The following is a 20,915-nucleotide window of genomic DNA, read 5'->3' on the forward strand; positions in this document are numbered from 1 at the left end:
AAGACCTTAGCAGAGTTTACTTTAACTTTAATGCAGCAGTTTTGAACAAATTTGCGCTGCATGGTCACGATGCTAAGCGGATTTAATAGCAATTTAGCCCACTGTGTTCTATGCAGTGCTTCTATGTGGCAACAACAATCCTTCAACAATCGTGAATATCTTGTTAAATGCACATGCAGAGGAGGAGCAGCGGGCTCGTTACGAGAGAGAGCGGGCGGGGCAAGGAAACGCTGTGTGAGTAAAAAGTGCAGCTCAATGAAATTATTTTATCTTATCTTTAATTTAAATAGTACAGCATCAATGTGTGCTGGCCGGTTTTGATAAAAATATTAAGCAGCACACCTTATGCTTGACGAATTGACACGCATATTTTGCGTCGATGTATTTTTTGCGTCGACGTCATCGATTACGTGGACGCGTTGTCCCAGCCCTAATAGACACACATACACACACACACACACACAAATACACACGCACACATATACACACAGAGGTGGAAAGTAACGAAATACATTTACTCACGTTACTGTATTGAGTAGTTTTTCTGTGTATTTTGTATTTTTTAAGTAGTTTATAAAATCGGTATTTTAAATTTTACTTGATTACATTTTGAGTGAAGTATTGTACTTCGCTACATCAAAAATCCCATCCGTTACTTGAGTAAAAAAAAAAGTTAAGACTAACGAAAACAGAAAGGGAGAGAGAAAAAATCGCGCTCTAAACCACTAGCCTAGTGATAATGATCAGCATGTAGCCTACAACAGGACATGAATCAAGCTGGCGCCATGTCTTTCTGAAAGTGATTGAGATGGAGCTGGATCACGAGATGCATCAGATTACATGTGTAGCCTAACCTATGAAAGTGTACTTTCCGCTATTTCAATGGGTTGTCTCAGTTCGTTTTAGCACTATGATTGCGGAGATATTCAAGCAAACACCATGGGATTTCGTGTTTTGACGTTTGTGCTCACCTTTCTTTGGAAAGTAGTTCATTAGCAGTTGTTTCCCCTCATTTCTCTCTTTTTCCTGTTTTGACATTTGTTTTTGGTAACCTGACTTCTTGGATAAAGACATTGCACCAGCAGCACAACAATTAGCGGCCCACTACTAGCGATGCTCAACTAAATAAACAAAAGATAGAATACCTTATGAATCGTGCAGGCGGACTAAACCATTTAGCTCTTTAGCAAGGGAGAGTGAGAGTGACCTTAGACAGTTTTCACTATGTTTTGTATAAACATCCAGTCAGTCAAACTTTACATTTCGTATGACATTCATTTTGACATTAATTTGGAAGTTAAAATATTCAGGTAAAATAAATATATTGTATAACGCTTAGACTTTTTTTCAGTAATTAGCCTAAACTTCCAGTGAGTCTATTCGAAATTTTCACCACACATTATATTAACACATATAAAAAATAATATGTGTAATAAAGTGGAATGACACAGGAAAAAAGTATTGAACGCCTACTGAAATTTCTTCAATACTTTGTGGAAAAGCCTTTGTTTGTAATGACAGCATCAAGACATTTCCTATGACAAAACTTATTAGTCGCAGTATCAGGTGTGATTTTGGCCCATTGTTCTAAACAGATTCCATGGGTCCCTCTTGTGAATCCTGATCTTTACTACCAGAACTGTTTAATTGAATTTAATTGAAATGGCTGCCTTCGAGTCTTTCTGGAGCTTTCTCCGAGTGGTCTTTGGCTCTTGGAATTGACTATCCTTCTGACTCCCTGGTCAGAAATATTGCGAGGAGATCCTGTGCATGGCCGGTTGATGATGCAGTGATGTTCCTTCCACTTGCAGATAATGGCTCCCATGCTGCTAACTGGAAGATTTTGAAGTTTTGAAATGCATCTGTAACCGGTTTCATTGATATGTTTTGCAACAATAAGATTGCAAAGGTCTTGGGAGAGCTTTTTGCTTTCATCCATCATGAAATGTTTCTTGTGTGACACCTTGGTAATGAAAAACCTTTTTATAGCCCATCAATAACCAAGCTTATATTATATTATATTAAGATTATATTAATTTGCACAGATAGAAAGGATAATTACTCTCTAACTACTTACAGATTCCAGCTCGTTCCTTTCCTTGCCTTAGTGCCTTTTCTTAGCGTGTTCAATACTTTTTCCCTGCGTTATTCCACTTCATTACACATGAATCTACTTATGGAGTTGTTTGGATTTTTTATGTGTGGATTACCTGAGTTATTACTAATGCCTGGTGAAAATGTTGTGCCCCCCGTATTCCACTTTTCAAGGGCCCTCTCCTACATTGGGGCCCTATACTTCCCACTTTTCCCTCCAGTTCGACGCCCTTTAATCTGCTGAACCTTCTGCTCGTTTCCAAATATAAAAAAAAACTCTGCAACTCAACATTGGCCTGCCTGCCTCAGCTGCCTGTGAGGGGCTTTTCAGTTGTGCTGGATTACTGTTCACTGCAAAGCGACCAAGGATGAGTGCAGCTAACTTTGGAAATCAACTACTGCTCAAACTTAAAGGAGAATTCCGGTGTGATATTGACCTAAAGTGTGTTGAAACATGATACCGAGTGTGAACGTATGTCTCATAGCCCATCTCGGCTTGTCCCCTCCACTCCAAAATCTGGCGCTAGTTAGCCGATGCTACCAACAGCTTTTTCAATTGTGGTGCTTCGGCATCGGGCTAGCCATGCAAATAAATCACTGTTTTACACCATTTACGAGGCTCAATGTATCTCCACACTTCATTGGTAGACTACCGAAGGCCCTGACATTTAAAACGAGAAAATAATTCAGTGGAAATGCATGGATTCCAGTTTCTTACAGTAGCAGTTCATTCTTACTCGTCGCTCTACTTATCGTGACTAAATTCAAGATGGCTGCAAACGCTAAACTTCGTGAAGATACTGTCTGTATAAATCGTCTTGTAAGTAAACTACCAGTGCTTTTTAAAAGTTCTCAATGTCTCGTTTTAAATGTCAGGGCCTTCGGTAGTCTACCAATGAAGTGTGGAGATACATTGAGCCTCGTAAATGGTGTAAAACAGTGATTTATTTGCATGGCTAGCCCGATGCCGAAGCACCACAATTGAAAAAGCTGTTGGTAGCATCGGCTAACTAGCGCCAGATTTTGGAGTGCAGGGGACAAGCCGAGATGGGCTATGAGACATACGCTCACACTCGGTATCATGTTTCAACACACTTTAGGTCAATATCACACCGGAATTCTCCTTTAAAGGAGAACTCACAGATCTCCATTTCTCAACGTCACCGAGTACTGTCAGTATGAACAAAACTGAAACAATCGCTTTTACCTAGCTCGAGTTGCTGCAGCTACAGCGCTACACACTGGGAGCATGAACACGGCTGCCTTAGCTGCTGGCTGCAGCAACTCGAGCTAGGACCAAAATCCTTTTAGGCAAGTACCTCCACTCGGCGGCCATATTGCAACGCTTTTTGGGCACTTATCGGGCATCTATTTCGGCAGAAATGCGCGTGCATAAGGCTTCACAACACCAATCTTGCTCCAGCGGCGAGATCACAACAGATGATTGACACAATGTCTTCACAGCACACCACATGATTGGCTCAATGTATTCTCAACACACCACATGATTGGCTCAATGTATTCACATTAGGGTTGGGTATCGTTTGAATTTGAACGATTCCGATTCCAATTCCGATTTCTTATTTCGATTCCGGTTCCTAACGATTCTCGATTCCGATTTTTTTAAGAGGCAGGGTAAAAAATGTTTTAAATGAGCTAGCTAACCAACGGTCTTTCTCAGGGTATCTGCACATTTTCCAAGTGCAAATTTAAAGACTTTTAAGACCTTTTCAAGACATCTAAATGAAACTTAAGACTATACCACGGCAAAAAGATATATATGACTGTTTATGCAATAGTTTTTTTTTCCTACTAATTTTAACCCCCACCCCATTTTGGATGTCTACAGAAGTTACCAAATATATTTTGGCGAAAGAAAAATAATTGTGTGTGAATTACCTTCAAAGCTACAGTATAAATGCCCAATTTTAGGGTCTGGGCTGCTTGCTTTTGAAGCTGGCTGTAGCCTACATATTTGGTTTTGCTTACTGCTGAGGCTGACTGTTCTTCACCTGTGTCTGAAGTAGCCTAGGCTACTTGCCAAAGGCATGTGCACTGGACTGGATTCCCTTCAATATTTTTTTCAAAGTTAGACTAAGCTATTTACATATTTTAATAAGCCTATACAATTTACTATTTGCATCTATTGTCCAATATGCAGCACAGCAAATTAAAGTTAATCCACTGCTTTACATTTTGCATACCAGTTGTATCTAAACCAACCAAAGCTTGACTGAAACATTGTAAAACCATTGACTTGTTTTAAATGAATTAAGAGACAGGTCCTCCTCGCATGATCCTGCTGAAAACTGCTGGTTTCATCTCAAGCACGCACGTATTATGAACGCACGTTTTTTTTTTATGTAGCCAGTCGCCGACATTCAAAAAATATGCGGTTATAGTTCACAACTTTTGCGAAGTAGGCCTAGCCTACTGGGAAACGCTGGCAAGCAAGCTGCTGACAGATATTACAGGTAGGCTATTATAACGTAGACAGATATTTTCTTCCCTAGGCTAGGCCAGCAACACACGCTGGAAAGATGCAAACAGATCAACTTAACATATACAGTATTTCCTCCTGATTGCGAAGCACTGCACATCATTTGACCAGCAGTCTTCGCGTCCATAGTTTGTTAAACGATGCTGCGTCCGAGCAACGATTTTAGATGCCAAGCGCAACTCCAAAAAGGAGAACAAATGAGCGTCCGGCTTGAGGCTGCGCCGAACGCCGGACAGGGCTTTTAAAATCCATATGTCTGGTCTAAATTCGAACGTATGGCCAGCCTATCGCTCTTTCTCCCGCTCATTCTACCGTAGGCTTCCTCATTCCACGTAGGCTACCTGTATATCTCTCTGGCCTCAGCTACACCACGAAAACGTCAGGCATATTATTTTGTACATAGGCCTACTGTATTATTACCGTTTTCACACCTTTAACCACACCCGTGAAAAACATCTTCACTCTGCAACCACTACACTGCAACCACTACACTTAAATACACGAAACTGGATTGAGACATCACTCGCTCTCTTGCACTCGCTGGCTGTCCCATACGCACATTTAATACTTCTCGAAAATTCAGTTGTATTTAAGACTATTTAAGGATCGATCCACGGGAACCCTGCTTTCTGAATGAAATAGTCTGACCTTCTCCATGAATTTTAATTCTATGAACTATGGACTTCTTCGTTGGTGTTCAGCCGTTTCTTCTTCAGGTCGGTGGACTGGGAATCGAAACTAGGAATCGAAATTTAAACTTTTGAACGATTCCGGGAAAATCGCAAAGATAGTCCCGGTTCCAACCAATACTCGATATTCGATACCCAAGCCTAATTCACATGTCAACGTTTTGCCGCGGAAGGGTTGTAATGTGTAATGTGTAGACAACTACAAACTAACCCCATGCATTACTATCGCTTCGGCAGCACATATACTAAACTATGGAGGATTTTTTGAGTGCTGTATCTCCTCATTAGAAAGTCTCTGGTAAAACTGGTTGTTCTGGTACCCCCCCTCCAAAAAAAAAAAAGTAACTAAGTAACTTTTACTTAAAGTACATTTTAAATGGACTACTTTTTACTTTTACTTGAGTAAATTTTCAGATTGGTATTTTAACTTGTACTTGAGTAATATTTCATCAAAGTATTGGTACTTTTACTTGAGTACAATATTTTCGTACTTTTTCCACCTCTGTATACACACACACACACAAACATGCACGCCAACACACACACACACACACACAAACACATACACATACACATACACACAAACACAAGTCATCCATATGCATCAGAACAATGAGAGCCGGACAGTAGGAGAAGTACGAGAGCGAGAGCTCCCTTCCACTCCAGAAAAGTGGTGAAGGTTTGCCATGCTGGTCCACCATGCGAAAAGCCACTTCCCCTCCATCCACAGTGAAAAGCCATCAGTGCGCAGAGAGGGAGAATGAGTTCTGAGCGTTGGGACAGAGGGGAACAGTGTGGGGAGCACGGAGAGAATGGAGCCAATCTGGAATGGTGCAGGGCAAGTCGACATTAAATGAATAACTCTATTTGATGGAGTTCGTGCACAAGTGTCGAAGCCTTGCCGTGCCACGGTGCGCTGTGCCAGGCATTCAGGTTTTTTTTGGCGTGACGCTGAAATTGGAGACATTCTGTGACAAAATGTGCCTTGAGTCAGGAGCCGCAGTGTCGCTCCAGAGCCTGAGCCCAGGGTGCGCCAGAGCGGTCAACCGCCAACCAGGAGTGCAAAGCCATCCAGCATGGTCCAGGACCCCCTGTTTTATATACAAGAGAAATACCCATAAACACACATACACTACATAAACAGAGACGCACGCACACGCACGCACACACACACACACATTGCTACTCTATTATTTAAGATATGCACACCCACATAAACACACATGGAGACCTGACTGCAGCTTGTTCCGATAAGGTCAGCATTTGGGAGTATTTCATTTCCGCCCTTGCGAGCACAGCCATAACTCCTGGGGGTGGCGGCAGGTGGTTCCATCTCTGGATCCTGGCTTTGCCGCTGTCGCCATGCTCCAGAGGGGGTGGGTGGGGGGGTTGGAGGCTGCCACCGCGCCAGCAGGAACATGCATTCCGCCACAGCGCCTGTCTGCCTCACTATATTTATTATCCTATCTTACAGATGTGCCTCCAGTCAAACAGAGTTGGGGAGGAGGGAGAGGTAACAGCGAGGAGGAGGCGCATGTGTGTGTGTGTGTGAGAGAGAGAGAGTGAGAGAGAGAGAGGGAAAGGGAGAGGGAAAGGGAAAGAGAGAATTCATCTGTAATGTGAAATTGTAAAGGGCCAGGGCTGCCACCTACAAGCTGGTCTCCCTCCGGCAGTGGCAGAGGCACAATTACACATTCATTTGATATCCTGGGGCAGGCTTCCTCTACTTAATCTCACTCCCTGACAAGTGCCCCCTCCCTCCCCCTGCTCTCCCTGCCTGCCTGCCTCCGACCTTTCCTCTCCTTCTGCTGCATTGACTTGGGGCTGGATCACACACACACACACACACACACAGCTTCTCTTTCTCTCTCTCTCACACACACACACACATTATACACAGCTGGCAGGTGACTGTCTGTGACACACAGAGCTGGATGCAGATTCCTCAGTATGTGTTGTATGGGAATTGTTTAACCACAGAAAGCATTTCATGTTAATTTCCTCCTGCTCTCTGCTTCTCTCTCTCTCTTTCTTTCTCTCTCTCTCCCCCTCCACACTGGTTAGTGTGGCTGTAGTCTATGGTGTGATTCCCATCATTATCCCTCGGATTAAACCATCTGCTGTGGTCTCATTAGGATTGGCCATTGTTTTCATTTTTTTCAATTTCAATTCTGATGTTAGTTATTTAAAACGATGAGACTTTGAGTTCTTTCATAATTCTGAAATATATTCTTCACTGAAAAGAATACATGAATAAACACAATTCTTCTCAAGGGGAAAACACTAATAACTGTTGCTTATGGAGGTGAATAACAATCAAAACTTTCTTAATGCAATCATCTATGCAATCTAAAAGGGCATTCACAGTAAATCAGGACAGTTGAAGTGGACAATGACACAGCATTTCATATGAGTTAGCTGTCTGAATGTGGCAAGATATCAGGCTAGATAACAATGGTTTGCTTTGGGTTAGACTCAATTGCACATACACTCTTGCATGTATTCATTTGGTAAATGCTTTCATCTAAAGTGACTTACAAGTAAAGTACAACAACCAAGCAAGAGTGAGTGAGGAGACAAGTACATAAGCACTGCAATACTGATACAAGTCCACATGAACAATACTAGAGAGAGGAAAGAGAGGTCTGTCATTTGTGGTGCAAGGCGAGAGAAATCGGCCCAAACAAAGCACACTTCTAACAAAACCTTTTCACGTGTATGAACAATGGACAGGCTGGTGAAGAGTTAATTGGTAACTGTTATTATTACAAACTCGATTACTCTGACTCCATTTAATTAATAACTTGTATCTCGAATCAATTACCAAGTAACTAGTTTATCATCTATAGGGTAAAGCATTGCATGGCTATGATAATTAGAGATATACAATTGGTAAGCAGATTAACAATTTATCAGACACTAAGCCTTAAAAGGTAGATATAATCAACATCACTGCAGTCGAATGTAGACTAAACTCACATACTGTAGTCTACTGTAACAAAGTAGCAAAGTAGCAAACAGTAACAAAGGAAACTTAACCAACTCACAGAGGTAAACTTAAGAAATTAACAAGTTAACTAGATGTACCGCATAGCGGTACAAAATATGACCGCCGCTCAGTCCTGTATATCCGCTCTGCGAACATAAATCACACTAATCAATTTGTATCCATCTTCTACTCCATCCCCCACTCTTGAAACTTTTGTGTATGCTTGTTTGGCATGCCTGTGTGTGTGCGGGCCGCACAGCAAGCCTTCGCTGCAAAGGTGAATAGATTTGTAGCACTAGCCAAAAAATTTGTAGCATTGTTATAAAACCTTTAAAATCTCTAAACATTCATAAGTAGGGCAGTTCATCACAGTTCATCCATTGCAACTGGACTAATGACAGGTCGTGTACACCTGTAGGATACATTTGGGGAAAGCAGAAGGTATCAGTTTTACATTCATTTATTTATTTATTTACAAACAAAACAATCCCTGTCATTTCCATGCAGTTTTCAACAGCTATCAAGAAGAGAGGTCATGCCATGGATTTTTGTGAATGTTTCTTCTTCTACATATGCAAGAGTTTAGTTCATATGATATTCAACTTTATTGTCAATGCACAAATTAAATACCAGTAGTCTAAAACAAAATGCAGTTTAACCCAGTGGTGCAAATAACTGTCCAAAAGGGCCTTCATGAAATGCGTCTCTACTGTTCATACACATTTTAACGGGCCAAGTTGAAAAGCTGCTGTCCGTTATTGTTCGTGCAAATTTAGGCTGATTCATGTTCCCTTGCATTTTGCAACTGTGAGGTCCATGGTTAGTCTGGCTTTCGTCAGACCAAGCTCAATCTTTTAAGAAATCGAAAAAAGAAATCGCCGGCAGATCAGGCTGTGTTCACCCAGCCTAGTCCATGGTAGGCGCCCGATAGAAATAATGTTTAATTTTGCGATTGAGATATCCACGCACTGGCGCTCCCTCTGCGACGTTCGCCCCCCAGTTTCAGAGCTATTCTAAATGCAAAAATGCATAGAGGGAGTTATGACAAAACTGTGACTGTTAACAAACTATAAGCTATATAAGGTAGGCCCTATGCTAGGCCTATTACACAACATACATTGTGACTAGGCTATGCTGGCGACCCAAATAAAATCTCCTTTGGGAACCGATGGCTTACAGTATCAAGCGGACTTAAGCTGCCACCTCTTGGCGAAAAGTTAATAGTTTTGCATATCAGTAGTAGGCCTAATACATTTCACGCAGCGTGAATCACGGAAAGCGTGAATGAAGTAGGCTACAGTAGCTGAAGGTCTGTGGCTAAAGCAGCCATAAGTGTTATCATTGTTTGGATACTTCACACACACACATGCTTTTTAATCGCATAGACCAGTGATTCTTAAACTAGGGGTCGCAACCCCAAATGGGGTCGCCAAAAACTTCCGCGGGGTCGCCAATTATTTTCTGTATTCAGTCTGAAATTATTATTAGGTGAAACAAAGGAAAATAATATTGGGCTTTTTTGCCTTTTTCTTATTTACACGCAGTTAAGAGAAGAGAGAGAAATGTTTTCGTCTTTCAATGAGATCTGGTTCAGTCTATGGGCTACTGGTCCGCTGATAGAAACAATGTAACTATCTGCTCCCACTACGCAAACTCAACTTGTTCCCGCTATTTTAAGTAAAACAAAACAAAAGACATAGGTAGCCTACTAGCCAAAATGGACAGATGGCTGCTTAAAAAATTGAACAAAAGCTCGGAAGTGCTATCTACCAGTGCGTCTACTCCTCCGTTATCCTCAGACGGGACAAGTCTACAGGCCGGTGAGAATAAAAGACAACAAACGGCGCATCGGCTTTATCAGAAAGAATTTCTGAAATATGCATTCACTTGCCAAGTTAAATATAACCTCGACCACCCACAATGTGTCATTTGCGGCGATGTTCTGGCGAATGAGAGCTTGAAACCTGTCAAAATGAAACAACATCTCAAAATACAGATGTCGGCTCAGCACCGTGGAGGAAAATCTCCGTGCCACCGTATGCAGCATTCCTCCTAGAATTAACTTGCTATGTTCACGGAAGCATGCCCACCCTTCCCATTGAAATTGTTAAAGATAGTAAACCAAAAAATGGAAATAAAAAAATACTGTTATTGTTATCACTATAAATATAATTAATGTAACGTTGTAGGCCTAATGCTGCATGTGTATGTGTGTGTGCGCTACAAACATAGCACTCTGATCTGATATGGCGGCAGCCTACACTTGTTTAATCGTGATTGTTTGGTTTTCTTTTCGGTTCTTGTTCATATGGAGTAAATAAAACAAATGACTTTGCTTTTTAGTTTTTGCTTGATTTAGTTGTTAACGTTTGAGGGGGGTATTTGAGTAGGCTACCTAAAATGGATTTGGGGAAAGTGGGGTCGCCAGACCTCGCCATACTTTTTTGTGGGGTCGCCAGACAAAAAGTTTAAGAACCACTGGCATAGACTACAACTAAGCTGGAATCAAAGCACATCGACTCCCCCCTCACACACTAAAACATGCACAAACAAAAAGCGTCTCACGGTATAGCCATAGGCAAAACTGTATCGGACCGGTGTAACGTTGGTACTAAATCCATCGCAATGAATGATTTTTGTAGCATGTGCAACAAATATGTGTAGGTACAGCCCTGCCCTGGACACATCTCTCAACGTGCGCTCTAAAACATTTGGTTTAAATGGAGATGTAGATCATCACTAGCCTAGAAATCTAGAAGCGCCCCTAGCGGCAGCAAATTACATTTGCTGCCAGGGCTAGTCTAGCAACTCTCCGTTGGCTTGTGAGCTCCAGAAATCGAAACTTAATCAGGACATTGAAATCGTGTATAGAGTCGTTTGGTGGGCTTAACATAATGATTGATGGCAGAGTTGCAACGGTTTGGCTTGAATTCCCTGCTACTTGAAAACAAACATCCTATTGTGTCCTATTGTGTGCAGAGGGAATTTGAAAGACAACTGATTATCCCGCCCCTCAGACTGAGCACTGCGAACGGTGAGTGCCCAGACCCTACATTTTAATGTGGGTCTGGCTCGCCAGGCTAGATCATCACGGGTGCGTTAATAAATCTACATTGCGGCTCTTCTTACTTGAATCACCTTTGAAAATAGAGGATTGAAGTAGTAGCCTAGTGGGTGTTTGGGAATGAACGTTGACAGATGCTTTTTGAGACTTTGAGCAGAAATGTACCAGCCCGGTGTTTAGGATGCATCATAGACAGGTTATCTTTCAGGTATATATTTTCCATTAGAAAACCATCACGTTAGCGAACTTGTTGTGGCTAACTCACTTAGCTCCTGCTAGTAGCCTAGGTTATGGTCAGAAGAATGACATGACAGTCGAACTATAGAATTAGTGCTGTTATCAATTTGCTTGGTAGCCTATAACCGCATTTATGGTTTTCTACAAATACATCAATAATCAAATTGGCCTCCATCACTCAACCAATGCTAACGATAACATTATTGTCTTTCCAACCCACTTTAGATTAACTTCCAACAAAATTACGTCTCACTGCAACAATGCGCCATCTGGTGGACAAACGACTACGTAACGCTGGAAATGCAGCCAAATGATGATGAATATTTGGTTTTCCTTTAATCCTACTGAATTTGTAATTATGTATTGGCTGTTCTAATTGCCGATACTGATAGTATGTGCGTGCCTGTGTGTGTGTGTGTGTGTATATGTGTGCACCACCATCTACAGGCCAATGAGTGTACAGTCACTAAATGTACACATAACTTCATTTTTTTAGACCCCCCCCCCCCCCTGGATGAAATTCTATTCTACAAACTTGGCATACCCCCAGATAATGTCAGGTTAATCATACACATAAAATTTGGTGCAGTTCTGAACATCTTAACTGAAGAGAGGGGCGATTAAAGCAGAATGATATTGCATTTTCATTTTTTACCGGGGGGTGCAAATCACAAATGAGTGATTATGGGCTAGGTTGATGTGGGCCCTTGGTGGCCCCCGGGGACCAAACTAAATTTTTCCGTAAAAGTGTAGTGGGGCTACATACCCACCAAATTACATGTGCCCCGGTGTTTCGGTGTTCCTGGTATCGTTGACCAAAATTTCAGGAAGTATATGACGGGAACAAAAAAAAAGAATAAAAAACTTTGACAATCACTATATGACCGCTTCGCTAGCGGCGGTCATAATAATAACAGATACACCAGATGAAAACAGAATACCAAATAAGATTACAAACCCAAATATTAAAAGATAGAAAGAGGGAGGTGTAATGACGTCACTTTTCAGAACCAATGAAGGAACTGGAAGCGGCCAAATGAGATCGTGAAGCTTTCCGCGCTCTGTTGGGAATATAACAATTGATTGGAACCAGGGGCGCAGGAGATATTTTGAAAGTGAGGGGAACCAAATTGTAAACACAAACCCATAGTGAGATCAGATTTCCAGATATCGGATTGCCACCTCTGGCCCACTTTCGACCTTTTAAACTTGCCATTTTATTGACTCTGACACTGAATGTTTGCAAAATCCCGATGTAAATGGAAAAGTGTTTTCCAAAATTCAAAAGTGCTTGTCCCAAGGAGAAGTACGAACCTTTATTTTAACTATGTAGAAAACGTTATGAATTGCATCCACACATCAGCAGCCTTTCAACTGTGTTACAATTGCAATTCCCTCAAACGTCTTAAAGTAACCAAGACGATCTTAATACCCCCCCCCCCCCTTGACAAAGTCAGCTACCGCCACAAATTGAATCCCAATTCTGTGGGAAACACTGAATCTCGCCCCCACACACACTTGTTTTAAACTGACTTTTTGTTGCGCAACCAATTACAGCATAGAAATCTTTTACAAATGCACAACTTTCGAAAGTTTCGCTGGACAATGGCTTTGCAGGAGAAACCAAGCAGACTTGTAAACTAATTAATGTTAGAAGCTAGCGCTAGCGGTTAGCCGCCTCGGTGTCAATGGCAAAACACTGCTACAACACACACGAGTTTAGTTCTACCCTAATTTACAAATGAAATTGTATAGAACTACTTACATGTTCCTCATCTGCAGGTATTTCGCGCAAAGTTGGAACTGCGCCGTCGTTTAAGATGAGTTTCCCGGCTAATCCTGCCTTGTACTGACTGTAGTTTGAGAAACAGTCAGTCTCGAAATGATTGTTGCCAGTTTCTTGCCAACTGTAGCAGGGATATTGCCATCAAAAATGAACTCAATCCATGCCGCTCTTCTGTCCTCTTCGGCTGGGACACGATGTAGTGTTTTGTGCTCTTTTGTACAGCCAACAACAGAGCATTTCGCATGGGACTTCGACATGGTGTCTAATCTGAACCAGTGCTTCCAAATCGGTAACAAAATGGCTGCTATCCGAGAAGTTTACTGCTGAACCTGGTGGGTGGAGACACTGTACGTATGCTCTGAGGGGGTGGGAATATTCAAATATTTCGGCTTGTGACGTAAAAACCCGTGGCGATTTTAAACAGCTCACCCAGAGGCTGAAGGTGGGATCAATTCTGAAACCTGTATCTCACTCAAAACAGCATGGATGGTTTTTCTTACAAGTTTGTATGCATGTGGAAGCACCAGAGACACACAATAACACCCCAAATCCCAGAAAAAGTTATTTTTGCATAATATGGGCACTTTAAGATAATACCATAGATTGTTTTCAAACAATTGTTTTCACTACTTGGGCCAATGGTAGAATACTGGTCACTACTTGGGCTAATGGTAGAAAAAAGCAACATGGGATGTTGATATTTTATGAAGCCATAAATGAATCATCATCCAAACATAGACTACATGATCAAATAGCCTAGTTAGGCCTACTTAAATTGTCTGGTATAAACCAAATCAACTCTCCACTGTGTGTTTGCAGTTAATATTTATGCAACGTTGCTTAACAAGTGTTGGCTTAACAAGTTACCAGTCCAGAACACACAGAAAATTGCAACAGAAAGTTGCCTTTGTAAGGCCCGTCTTTTGCCCAAACCTTATGCATTTCTAAAGAATGGCTTTTTGCATTCAATTTACATGTATGGATGCCTATGTTTGATCTGTATTGTCTTAGCTGGCCATTTACATTTACCTTTAAGGCTTAATGCCTAATAAATTGTTTACTTGCCTACCAATCGGATAACTTCAATTCTCGTAGTGTGCCATGCCATTCTCCTCCATAGCTGATAAACTAGTTACTTGGTAATTGATTGGTGATACAAATTATTAATCAAATGAAGTCAGATTAACGAGTATGTAATAACATCATTGCCATTTAACTCTTCACCCTATTTGTCCACACAAGCTCCTTTAAGTGATGATATAGCTCGACGTCTTTCTGAGGATATATATATATATATCATTTTATGAGGCGTTCTTACAGTGGTGACCCTGACGTGATCAATTTAATGTGATGACCTAAAGTTCTGGATGCTTAATTTGGTGAGTAGATGATCCGATATTCTCAAAACCGTATAGCAACGTTGTTTTCCTGAGGTTATATTTCTAGTAAGGAATCTGCTTAATCAGATACCTAAGCAATTAAGGTGTGAATCCTAGTTAAACGGTAGCCTACACATATTGAGATGTAACCCGTCCCTGAACTAAGGAATATTGCTAAAAGGTGTTGGGGTTGGAGCCTAGGCCTATATGGCCTATGATTGGACAGTATTTCATAGAGAGATAATTCTTTGGAAACACGTTATGGATTGCTGATTGTTATTTCACAGCCAACACGTGGCTAGTCTTGCGTAAAATTTCATCAAAAACATCCATGACTTAGCTCTCTCCATTAAACGAAAAAACGAACATGGACAGTTATGGACAGTTAGGTGAAATGGTTCTACTCCATGCATGGAAAAAAAGAGTAGATGGCACACTACAAAAATTACAAAGTAAAGGCATCTCAATGGACAATAGCGAAAATGAGATATATAAGTGGTGGTTTTGCACTGAAGTGTATCAAGAACGGTTTCAACTTATGGAAGGCATTATATATTTGCTGTTTACAAAGAAAATGGAGGAAATTGAAAGACTTCGCAGTTTAGTGGAAATGCCTGCGGATGTGAAAAATGTTGCTGTTAACACAGACAAAATTCCTAACACTGATTTTTCTGATATGAGAGACGATGTTGCTGTTAACACAGATGAAGCCTCTGATAATTCTGATGTGTCAACATCTTTGCAAACTTTTTCTGATGTGAGAAATGCTACTGATGAGATTCCAGACCATGTTGTGCAAGACTCGTTCGCAGACAACCAAAGCTGTGGGCCTACCTCTTCTGAAAGTGGCACTGCACCGAAGCCAACAGCTCAACCTGATGAATGCGCTGTGGCTACAATCCGACGCATGGACACAAGCGGCCAAAGCCCGATCAACAAGCGGAAAGGCCAGACGAGGAAAGCCAGCAGATTCTGCCATTCGTGCCACAAAGTGGGCCATGACGAGCGAAAATGTTGGACGTTTGGACTGGGGAAACCTCCGCCATATTTCCTGAGACGCCGCGAACGAACGAACGAGCCTCTTGACAAACAACAAAACGGTCTGAAAGATGAACCTTTAATCGTAATCAAAACAGCAGTTAAAAATGAAATATCACGCCTTACTCGCCTGTTTAGCCAATTCCTAACAAAGATCTAACATGTATGGTTCTCCTAGCATCTCCATACCTCCAGTCCAGACCATCCATTGTTCTAGGTATTAACGCTCCAATTGCTTTGTGTGTGCTGTCACTGGGACAATGTAACAGATTTACTGATACTTCTCGACACTCAAAAACATGGTAACACAGATATCTTTCTTACTTCTAAAGTGATAAGATTTAGAAAGACGTTCGGAAACAGATATTTCCATGATTATACTAGCCTTCTATTTAAATGTTATGCCCAATAGTCTGCCAAGAGGGCGTCCACACATGGGTGACTGGGTGTGTGGCAGACACATAGTGCTAACATTTAAATGATCACTCAATTTTATGTACTAGGTTTGTTGTATTCTCCTGTATAGAGCAATAGACTCTGTAGGTTTTTTGTGTTTTCAGCACCTAGACTGTACAGATAACCTAAGGCAGACACATAGTGCTAACATTTAAATGATCACTCAATTTTATGTACTAGGTTTGTTGTATTCTCCTGTATAGAGCAATAGACTCTGTAGGTTTTTTGTGTTTTCAGCACCTAGACTGTACAGATAACCTAAGGCAGACACATAGTGCTAACATTTAAATGATCACTCAATTTTATGTACTAGGTTTGTTGTATTCTCCTGTATAGAGCAATAGACTCTGTAGGTTTTTTGTGTTTTCAGCACCTAGACTGTACAGATAACCTAAGGCAGACACATAGTGCTAACATTTAAATGATCACTCAATTTTATGTACTAGGTTTGTTGTATGCTCCTGTATAGAGCAATAGACTCTTTAGGTTTTTTGTGTTTTCAAAGCACCTAGACTGTACAGATAACCTAAGTAGTAAAATTATTATGACCGCCGCGCAGCGAAGCGGCGGTCATATAGGTTTAGTCAGATTTTTTTTTTTTTTTTTTTTTTTTCGCATGTCCAAATTTCCGTCAAAGATTCCCGGGACACTGAAAGACCGGGGTAGACGAAACTTGGTGGGCATGTAACCCCATATGGATAGCATGGAACCATCGTTTTTCGTTTTGATCTGTAGCCCCCCCGCTGGACTGCACCCCCCGAAAGGAGGGTAGGGCAGACACAGTTTTCTGTGAATATCTCGAGAACCGTAAGATTTAGGAGGACCATTTTTTTTTGTATGTTGATCTCAAGGGGCCATGTCAACCCATTCCATAACCACTCATTTCATGCATAGCGCCACCTAGTTAAACACAAAAAAGTAAAAATGAGGTGTTATAATCGCAGGTATCAAAACTGCACGAAATTGGAAGTGTAGGATCATTATGACACCCTCTGAATGCACGCCAAGTTTCGTGGAATTCCGTTCATGGGGGGCCACACAATAAATTAATTTATGTTACTATACACCAACTGGCCTGTAGGTGGCCGGAGACAGTTTTCTGTGAATATCTCGAGAACCGTAGGGCCTAGGACAGCCATCACCAAATGGCGGACCGCGGTCCGAGTCCGGACCGTGACGTGATCCTATCCGGACCCAGACCTTAATAGCCTAATTTAGATTTTCACGTAAGATTTCAAAGCTGCGCTAAATGTTTCGATGGTTAGGATAACAGCATTTACTTCAGGAGCTTCAGGAACCATCATTTCGCTTGCTGCTACTCAGCCAGTGAAATCTGTGAATTCTGATAAAGTCGAGTCAGTGAGTAAAGTAGCCTATATGGAGAAGAGACTGATAGCCTGAAACGAGCGAGGAGAGGAGACAGAACGAGAAACAATCAGATGGATATCTAAGTTAACGATAATTAAGTTATTTTCAAATCATCGATTGCTCAAAGAGGAGAAAGCTAGACAGCGAGAACAGAGCTTTATATAACGATACGGGGGCAATACCACGCAAAACTGTCACGTCCGTAACGCCAACTAAATATGGATGTGACAGGCGATTTTAAGCGCAAATTTGAAGCACCTCTACTAGACAAAGCATATATTTTGAGCAAGCATAGGGTAGGCTAGGCCCATTCAACAGTGAACTGAGACCACAGAATATTTTACGATTTAAGAAGGCAATATGATTGATCCACCACAATCTAGTTAAGCCTACATGCATTCACTGCCCAACAACGTGATATTCCTGGGTTTTTCCAGGATTTCGGGTCAACATAAAAAAAACTAAAAAAAAAAAAATTACTTGCTGATTAATGGGTTCAAGGAACCAGCTGTGGAATATCCATCCTTGTCTCAGCTCAAATTTTATTTTAAGTTCACGTTAAGATCTTAAAAATAGCCAAGGCTACTCAGTTTTTCTCCCCAATTAGGCTACTCTTATCTTGCCTTATTTCTCCTCATTTCGAATGTTGCCTTTTTGGCTACTTATTTTATTTCACATTAAACATTAGGCCTAGGCCTACTTCTTGAATTTCCCCTTGGGGATCCATAAAGTACCTATCTATCTATCTACAACTAGGCTCCATCCATCCATCCTAATATTATACATACATACATATACATAGCCTAAACACGCACGTTAAACATTATGATGCTCCGGACCTTTGCTTGAGGAAATTTTCCGTAACTGGACCTCGCCGAAGATTAATTGAATACCCCTGGCCTAGGAGGTCCACCTTTTTTTTGTATGTTGGTCTTAAGGGGGCATGTCAACCCATCCCATTACCACTTATTTCATGTATAGCGCCACCTAGTTAAAAATTAAAAAGCAAAAAAATTAGGTGTTTTCATCACAATATCTCTGGCTGACATGGTCAAAACTGCACGAAATTGAAAGTGTAGGATCATTATGACACCCTCCGAATGCATGCCAAGTTGATTCACATGGATTCCCGGGACACTGAAAGACCGGGGTACACGAAACTTGGTGGGCATGTAATCCCACATGGATAGCATGGAACCATCGTTTTTCGTTTTGATCTGTAGCCCCCCCCCCCCGCTGTACTGGACCCCCCGAAAGGAGGGTAGGGCAGACACAGTTTTCTGTGAATATCTTGAGAACCGTAGGGCCTGTATGACCAATTTTTTCCGTATGTTTGCCTCCAGGGGTCATGTTAACCCATTCCATGTGCACACATGTGCATGAACAGATACACACGCACACACAAACATTCACAGTAATCATACGTATGACACATACTCACACAGTAGACATGTACGCATGCATGCACATGCACAAACACACATACGCAGGCAAACACAAGCACGCACACACACACACACACACACACATAAAGATAAACGTGTACACGCACACATGCACACAATTCAAGAATTTCTCAGAATTATGAAAGATGGCAAGATGGGGGTGGGGCTGTATAAAACGAATTTTACATGTGAAATCTATGACCTAATCATGTTTTGGTACTTGTTGTCTAGCAGATACCAGTGAGAATTGAGTGTGGATAATGCAATTTAGTGAGACAGTTAGAATCATATAGGCCTTTCAGCGTGATTTATTTTTGTGGAAAAAATGTGCTGGACTGGGCGGCGGTCATATTTTGTACCGCTCTGCGGTCCATCTAGTTCCTTACAACTGACAGGAGAATCTTTCAAATATTAATTTTTAACAGTCCCGACAGGATTATGATTGTAATGTCCAGAAGTGATAAAGCACATATACTTAACATTAACGGCACAAATTGAGGAATTTGGATTGTTGGGAGTAAGATACATGAAAAAACAGACAAATTTGCCTTTCCTTTTGATTTATTTGACTTTCTTTTGGTTTTGAAGTTTAATGTTTTCATCAACAAGAAATGATTTATTTTATGTAACAACCTTTTCAAACTGAGATACACCAGAAACTTGTTTTATTTCTTTTATTCCAGAATTTGCATATTGTTTTTGCCTGTTCTACTCTTTCCCCTATCTTTTCTCTTTCCTGTCTCTCCCTATCCCAACTCATAGAAAATAAGACTGTTGCTGTTCGCCCACAATTTAATGAGATGTTATGTCAAAGCTATGATATTACATGTCTGATTTCAAAATCCCAGTTATGGATTTGAGCCGTTGCCAGGGTCTGCTCAACTCCCCAGGTCACCTTTACACAGAAGACAAAGACATTCGCACCCAGAGGGTGTGAGAGCTAAAGGACTCGTGACTGGAAACCTGGAAATCTAGATAACTAATGCCAAACGCATGGCACTGATTTGAGAGTCTCCTTCGGACACTATGAACAACAATGAGAAGATGGACGACGGGTCTTGTTTTGACATCTGTGAATTTATGAGTGACTCACGCTGTCAACTGGGCGATCTGTAAGGCCCGTCTTTTGCCCAAACCTTATGCATTTCTAAAGAATGCCTTTTTGCATTCAATTTACATGTATGGATGCCTGTGTTTAATCTGTATTGTCTTAGCTGGCCATGGCCAAAGATCCCCAACACCCGCTCATGCATAAAGTGACCATTTGGTCCTTGTTCTGGCCCCTCTACTGAGAGATAACTCAGTCCTGGGCCTACTTGATGTCTTGTGGTGAGATAGGCCAACCTCATTATCATACAGTATTGCTCTGTAAATATGTGTTGTGAATAATACATTCATGTTTGGTCTTGAATTAATACTTGTAATGTGGGCAACAATCTGATTATGGTTTTGGTACAATTGAATGTATCTGTGCATAGTTGTAGATTAAGAATTAAACTGTAGCATAAAGTTATGATATCCACCTGGGTCACACCCATCCACGTCAGACAACAAAGGCTCTGATGAGTCGGGGGTGATATGATAAAAGTGGAGGCTCTGGAGGCTTCTTTCCCATCTTGGACCTCTTCTCTGGGTCTCTCGCTTTTCCCCCTTTCTCTGTCTCCCTCTCTCTGTCTCTCTCTTTTTCCCTCTCCCCCTTTCCTATCTCGGGGTTTGTATTGTTTTATCTGGTGTATCAGTTATCTCTAACTTGTCAAGTTTACCTCTGTGAATTGGTTAAGTTTCCTTTGTTACCATTTGTTACAGTAGACCATGTGAGTTTACTTGTACATTCAACTGAAGTGATATTGGTTACATTTACCTTTAAGGC

The sequence above is a fragment of the Alosa pseudoharengus genome, unplaced genomic scaffold (assembly GCF_046254945.1).
Source record: "Alosa pseudoharengus isolate Yale_2024_CS ecotype anadromous, Long Island Sound unplaced genomic scaffold, YU_APseudo_1.1 YU_APseudo_1.1_scf_37, whole genome shotgun sequence".
Classification (NCBI taxonomy): Eukaryota; Metazoa; Chordata; class Actinopteri; order Clupeiformes; family Clupeidae; genus Alosa; species Alosa pseudoharengus.